Source organism: Corvus brachyrhynchos, unplaced genomic scaffold (assembly GCF_000691975.1).
Source record: "Corvus brachyrhynchos isolate BGI_N302 unplaced genomic scaffold, ASM69197v1 scaffold10, whole genome shotgun sequence".
NCBI lineage: Eukaryota > Metazoa > Chordata > Aves > Passeriformes > Corvidae > Corvus > Corvus brachyrhynchos.
This window is the reverse complement of record NW_008236180.1, coordinates 4,076,197-4,082,988: the sequence shown is the minus strand read 5'-3', so window position 1 is coordinate 4,082,988 and position 6,792 is coordinate 4,076,197. Positions and strand designations below refer to the sequence as shown.

The following is a 6,792-nucleotide window of genomic DNA, read 5'->3' as shown; positions in this document are numbered from 1 at the left end:
TCAGACTGGGAGAAAAAGGAAAATAGAAAAAAAAAAAATTAGAAAAAAAAATAATAGCAAGGTTGCCGGTTTCCTCTCTGGAAAACAAGCTGGAGCTGAGCGGGACAGCAGCGTGGGAAGGAGGGAGAGAGGGGTCCCGTTGAGTCCCTTGGGAGCCTCCCATTCTTGGGGAGTGGCCTGGGCACGCTGCCTCCTCCTTCACTTCGTGTGTGGGGCAAAGCAGCCTTTTTCAACCAGGCCTGGGGCAAGTGAGCCCTGTTCTCACGTGCATGGCTCAAAACACACCTTTGGCCCCATCCCGATGCAGTCCTGGCATAATCTGGGGCAGCGGGCAAGGAGGGGATGCAGAAAACTTCTGATTCCCTCACCCTGACGTCGTGGGGAGCACCCAGCAGGCAAGAGCCCACCCAAATCCCAGCAGAGACTCACAGAACAGGTGCTGCTCTCTGTCCCCATCCCTCGGAAAATCCCGATCCTTGCAGGGGGCTGCAGCTGTTTGCTGGCTCCAGCTGCCGGGGTCGCTGTGGTGGGCTGCTCAGCAGAGCCAGCCTAGGTGTGGAGCTGGCAGTGTCTGGCTGGGGGGGGATGGATGAGGGCATGATGGAATGAGCTCTCCTTGTTTTCCTTCTTCCCAAGAAGTTCTATGATTCCATGGCTTCTTGGTCTGGAGAGGGACACACTCCGACCCGAGACCCATCCATCTGTGCAGATCAGCCTCTGTGGTGATGAAGCTGCAGGGACAAACATCCGATGTGACCCTCCCAAACCAGTGCTGGAACCCACCAGTGGTACTTGCTGGTGGCATCACTGGCCCAACAGAGAGGATTTGCTGCGAGATTTTACAGGGACAAAGGGTCTGTCACCCCAGAGCAACTTCCCTAGAGGCTCCCTCAGTGTGGCTGAGCTCCACTCAGAGCTGCCCAAGACCCCAGGCCTGCACTGTTCAGGGGGCTTGAACAGGGGCTGGCACAGCCAGTGTGACCCCCCCAGTACCCTCCAGCACTGCAGTGGCAAAGCCAAACACTTCCAGCTGGCATGGGGCTGGCATGTCCCAAGCCCCTGGTCACAGCCCGGATCCTGGAGCAGGGGTGGTGCCAGAGCAAGGCACGGCACAGCATGGCACAGCATGGCACAGCATGGAATTGTGTGGCACAGCATGGTATGGCACGACACAGCACAGTATGGAGTGGCGTGGCATGGCACAGCATGGCACAGCATGGCATATCACCAGGGCTACCCTTGCTCTCACAGAAACACCACCCAGAGACACCAGCACCTCAGGGCCACTTCAGTCTCACCCTGGCCAAGCATCCAGCAGCAGAGCAGGGCATTAATTAATTTATCTTTAATTCCCCAGCATCACCCATCCCACGAGCTGCTCAGTCCCCATTCTGCTCAGGACCCCAGGCAGGAGCAGGTGCAGCCCCAACGGGGTACAGCACCCACCAGCCCAGTGCAGACCACCCCAGAACCCACGGGACCCCCCACCCCTGCCCAGGGACCCCTCACAGCTCTGCTGGGAAGTGGGTGCCCACCTGGGCCCAGGGCCGGGTGCGCTCACGCCAGCGCTGGCCAGCACAGTTGGTTGTCCTTACATTTGGCATCAGCCACTTCCATTGGGCTCCATAGGGGAGGGAGAGAGAAAAGGAAAACTCAGCTCAGGGCGATTTAATAAGTTCAGCGTTACGAGCTGGGGAAAAGCTGTGGAACACACAAGTGGTAACGCAGGCTTAATCTTTCCTTTAGTCTTGGGAATTATGTTTTCATTAATCCTAATTTTTCCAGATGTTTCACTCCTTATACCATGCTCTTCAAAGCCTCTGTGGCTGCAAATTCTAATGAAGCCATGAGAACATTTTAAAGAGAAAGATTCAAAGCTTAAATTGCTTCCTTTTTTTTTTTTTTTTCTTTTTCTTGGGTTTTTCTTTTTTTTTTTCTTTTTCCCCCTCCCTCTTTTCCCCCCGGTTGGGCTGTCGGGGAGTTCATGCGTGTGCGGTCCCAGCGCCTCCACATGTTGTGTTACACAATGTGCTAACAAGATGGAGAAGGCCACTCGGACCGCGTGATGCCGGGGTGACGTCTGTTCGGCTTTGTGTCCCCCCCACCCGGCAGGACCCGGCTGCGAGGGGCTGGGGAGGAGGGGGCTGGCCCCCTGCCCGCCGCCTGACAGCCGGCACCGGGGCTCGCGGGGTCACAGCTGGTCCGGAGCTCTGAAAACATTCCCGGTGATCACTCCCGGCTCATTAAGGCAGCAGGAGGGCGGTTGTGTAGGATCTATGGAGGGGATGGAACTGAGTCAGAGCTGTGCAGGTAGCCCGGCTTTCTGGCAGGGTCTTTAGGGAAGGGGGAATTTTGGGGTGCTCCAGGCTGGAGGGAGCAGCTGGTTGAAGAGTGATTCCAAGGTTGGGGGTGTTGTCAGCAGTCTCTTCCCATCACATGGTGCTGCCCTGCAGGGATGAATCTGGAGCTCCTGCTCCCTTCTGCCCAGCAGTGGGTCTCCAGCACCCACCTGGGTGCCAGAGCATCACCACTGGCTGATGGGAGCACCCAGCTACTCCATTGCCACAGCAGCATTCCCAAACCTTGCTCTCCTTCAGGTTTCTCTCTCCATCCATCCATCCCCAGCTCGGCACAGTCGCAGAATCCAGCCGCCAGCGCCTGGTATCCCCTCCTCGCCGGGAGCCCTCGTCTGACGCAGGAGGTCAGGCAAGATGATCGTAACAATCCTCCCGGTCTCCAGCACTCAGGATTCAGATCCATGTACTTATATGGCCTGCAGAACGCGGTGGGAGCATGACCAACGTCTGGAAATCCAGATATGACTAGATCCCTTCATTAGTAATTTCTTGTACATGACTTTCTAGACCATGGGGATTTGTTAAATTTGCAGGAGTGTTTCTCACAGTGCCATGGACTGGCTGCTGCCAGCATATATTGGCTCGGATCTGTCAGATCCTGTTGCCTTATATGACCCTCGGTTAATTCAGCTTTTCTTTGTATCCAGCCCTCAGCGGGGAACTCCTCCAGCAGTCCCAGCGTGGATCCTGCTAAAATGGTTCCCCAGTCCTCCTGCCATAAAACAACTGCCCTCCCCCAGTGAAGGGGGGATGTGGGGGGTGGAATTCAATGCTCCCCTCCCTCCCCACTGCCCAGGCCCTTGCCAGATGCTTCCTCCATCCCTTCTCCTTTGGTGCCAAGAGAAAACTTGGTGTGCCTGGAAAATGTTACTGGAGGGATTGGACCTTCTCCCCACAGAGACCGTGGCATCCCGATGGTGCACCCTGCACTGTAGGGTTAATCATTCGCTGCCTTCAGGGGTGCTCGAGGGCTGGGGGGGGACTTTCACCTTTCCAGCGACCTCTTGGAATTTCAACCTTCTTTTATGGGTGCCATAAAGGTTATTTTTTAATCTGCGTCCCAGCGGAGTTTCCCCCCTCTCAGCTGTGGGGTCTTCAGACTGGGGAGCACTTGGGCATCACGCTTTTTGTGCCTCATCTGGTTTGGGAAGTGGAAAGGCTCACAGGATGGACTTTTCCCAAGGGAAGGGGGTGGTGGTACCCAACAGCTCATCAAAGGAATGTGGTGTTGGTTGGCCCTGTGGATGTGGCAGAGCTGAGGGTGCTGCTGGTAGGGAAGTGAGGGGCTGTGGGTCACAGGGAATCCCAGGAGCCCAGAGAAACATCCCAAATCCCCAAGTGCTGCCAGAGAAATATTTCCAGGTGGAAAAAGATCATGTGTCCAAGGACATCCTGCTAAGCCTGCAACTCCCTCTTGCCCACTGACCGAGCCCTGCCACCCCCTCAAACACCCCATCCCCAAGCACCGAGTCCGGCAGCCCAGCCCTGCACAGGAGCTTCCCTGTGTGTCCCCCCAGCATCTCCTGACCCTGCAGAGTCCAGCAAGGGACCCCAGCCTCCTGGTGCCCCACACTTCTGCCCCTTGCCAGAGAAGATGGCCAGATCCAGGAGAGCATTTATATGCCAAATCTCCCCATGTGCTGCTTGTCCTCTCCAGCAGATCTGGCAGTGTTGGGATGCTCCAGGAGGATGCATCCCTCCGGCATCTTCCTCCTCCTCCTTGCAGGAGGCACTGTGCCATAACCTTGAAATCTTCCAAGCACTCTGTTTCTTAAAAGACCTGTTTCATAGCTTTTCTCTTCAGCGTTTGATTTAACCACACCTTTAAAAGACCCCAAACCAAAGTGGGAAGAGGCAGGCTGAGATGCTGTGGGGAGCAGGAGAGGAGCAAACAGGCAGCACCCACCACTGGCCACACCAAGAGGAGCCCAAATCCTGCTGATCCAGAGCCAAAATGCTTCCTCAGCTCTCTAAGAGCAGCCCAGCTCCTCCATCCCAGGAGCACAACCTGCTCCAAGCATCTCTGCTTGTATCTCACCCACAGTCAACCAAAGAAGTTTCACTGCACCAGGCTGGCTCCATGAAAATCCCCTTGATGGGCTGGCATGGTGTGCGAAGAGTCACAGGTGAGGAGTTGGGGGCTGAAATCCCCTTGTTTGCCTTTTTTACACCAGCAAGGGGTGGAGGAGGCTTTGCCTGGGTCCCTTTGTCCCTCATGTCACTGCCTGGTGGAGCTGGGAGCCAGCACCAGCCAGGGGAGGCAGGTCAGGCTGTGCCCCTGTGTGGGCAGAGGCAGGAGCAATAGGGGCATCCTGCCTCCTCACCCCATCCCATCCCATCCCATCCCCAGCCACCCCAGGGATACCAGAGAGAGCCGAATGGCACCGTGAAGACCCCAGCCGCACATTTCCTTGGGTGAGGGATCCCCATAGGAGCATCCATTGCCATTAGCATCACCAGCCGTGCAGCAGGGACATGTTAGGGGCAGACAAAGCATCCCGACTCCCATCCCAAAACCCCCACTGCTCCCACCACCCCTCTGCTGCTGCTGGCCATGGCTTGGGTGCAACACAACCCCTCCTCACCCGTCAAAGGCACTGCCTTCAAAGCACAACCTCCTCCTCTCTGTTGCCCCCATTTCCAGCATCTTTGGGTTGAAAAATGGCCGGGGAGGGTTTGGCAGAGGAGCCTTGCACAGATTATTCAACAATTGTTTCCCATTTTGCGCCCTCGCCTGCCTCATCCTCCAGTAACAATGACGAAGAGCGGCGCGGAGCCAGCGCCCGCGGCAGGGGTGTTGAGATCAGGGACAGCACAAAAATATCTCCTCTCTGGAACAAATATTTACCAACCCTTCTGCCTTTTGTTCTTGTGGTTCTCATATATTTTTTTTTAAATTTTTTTTTTCCAGACATTCACTGGCAAAATGTCACACTAAGCAGCAACCCAGAAACTTCGGGGTAGCTGCTTGGCTGCTCTGGTCTTTGTTTTTCTCGGGCGCTAATTGTTAATGAATTTCCAGCCATTTAAGCCAATGCAAACCTGTGAGAAAAGGATCTTTTCAACCCTGACTTTGGAGCTTTATGGTGCTTCTCAAAATCCAAGTGGTGGATGAGGAAAACGTGCATCATCCCACAGAATGGGATGGCGGCAGTGCCAGAGCCAACCTGGAGAGGGATGTGGAAGAGCCAGACCGGGAGCTGGGGTTGTCTGAGCTGCCAGCATCATTTCAGGGTTGCAGCAGGGAGGTCCCTGTTCCTGGATGGGGATAAGTTAAATGGGGGTGAGTGCCATGGTACTGCCATCCCTGGCCAGCTCCTCACCCAACTCCTTCTCCCTTGTCTGCCCCACCTCAGGTTTTTCTTGTTTCCCTTCAAAATCATAATGCCCCTCATGTCCACTTTTATAGTGGCCAAACAAGAACATGTGGCTATTTTATGGGTGTTGTGTTTAAAGAAGGGAGGGGCAAACCCCTCCTCTTCTGGCACATGAACTTAGATCTTTGGTTAAAAGTTAACCATGGCCATAAAACCCCCGATGTAGGAGCAAGCAGAGCTCACCCCAGAAGTGCTGCTGGGCTGTCATCTTACACCAGTGCCCTGCTGACCACTGACCACCATCCCCTCCTGCCCACTCCAGGATGGCCGTGTCACCCTCCACCCATTCCCATCGCCTCCTGCCCCTCTTCCTGGGGCTTTTCCAGGGTGCCCTGCTCCTCTTCTTTGCCCTCTTTGTCACCTATGATGAGGCTTCAGCGCAGGCGGAGGATACCAACTTGGTGGCCAACCAGATCTACAGCACCTTCCCCTTTTTCCAGGATATCCAGGTGATGCTGGTGGTGGGGCTGGGACTCCTGCTGACCTTCCTGCCCCGCTACGGGTTCAGTGCCCTCACCCACAACTTCCTCCTGCTCATCTTCTCCGTGCAGTGGGCACTGGTGCTGCAGGGCCTGCTCCACCACTTCCACCACGGCCAGATCCACCTGGACCTCCACAAACTCCTCATCTCTGAGTTCGCTGCTGTGACAGTGCTCATCTCCGTGGGGGCCATCCTGGGGAGGGCCAGCCCCTGCCAGCTGCTCGTCATGGCCATCTGTGAAATCCCCATCTACCTCACCAGCGAGTGGGTCATTGTCACCTGTCTGGGTGTCCAGGATGTGGGTGGCACCATCACGATCCACGTCTTCTCCTGCTATTTTGGCCTCGGTGTCTCCAAGGGTCTGTTCAGGGCAACGCAGCAGCCATTGCACCCCAAGGAGACCCCAACATCCCGCTCTGATCTCATGTCCCTGGTGGGGACACTCATCCTCTGGGTTTTCTGGCCCAGCTTCGTGGCTGTCCTCTGCCAGCCGGGCAATGCCCAGCACCGCGCCATCCTGAACACCCTCCTGGCCATGAATGCCAGCGCCATAACCACTGTTGTGGCCTCCCCCCCG

The 6,792-nt window shown here is 56.0% G+C and overlaps 1 pseudogene; it reads left to right on the top strand.

Moving 5' to 3' along the window:
* Positions 1–4,787: 4,787 nt before the first annotated feature.
* Positions 4,788–6,792, top strand: part of LOC103617758 — a 2,517-nt pseudogene continuing 512 nt past the window's right edge.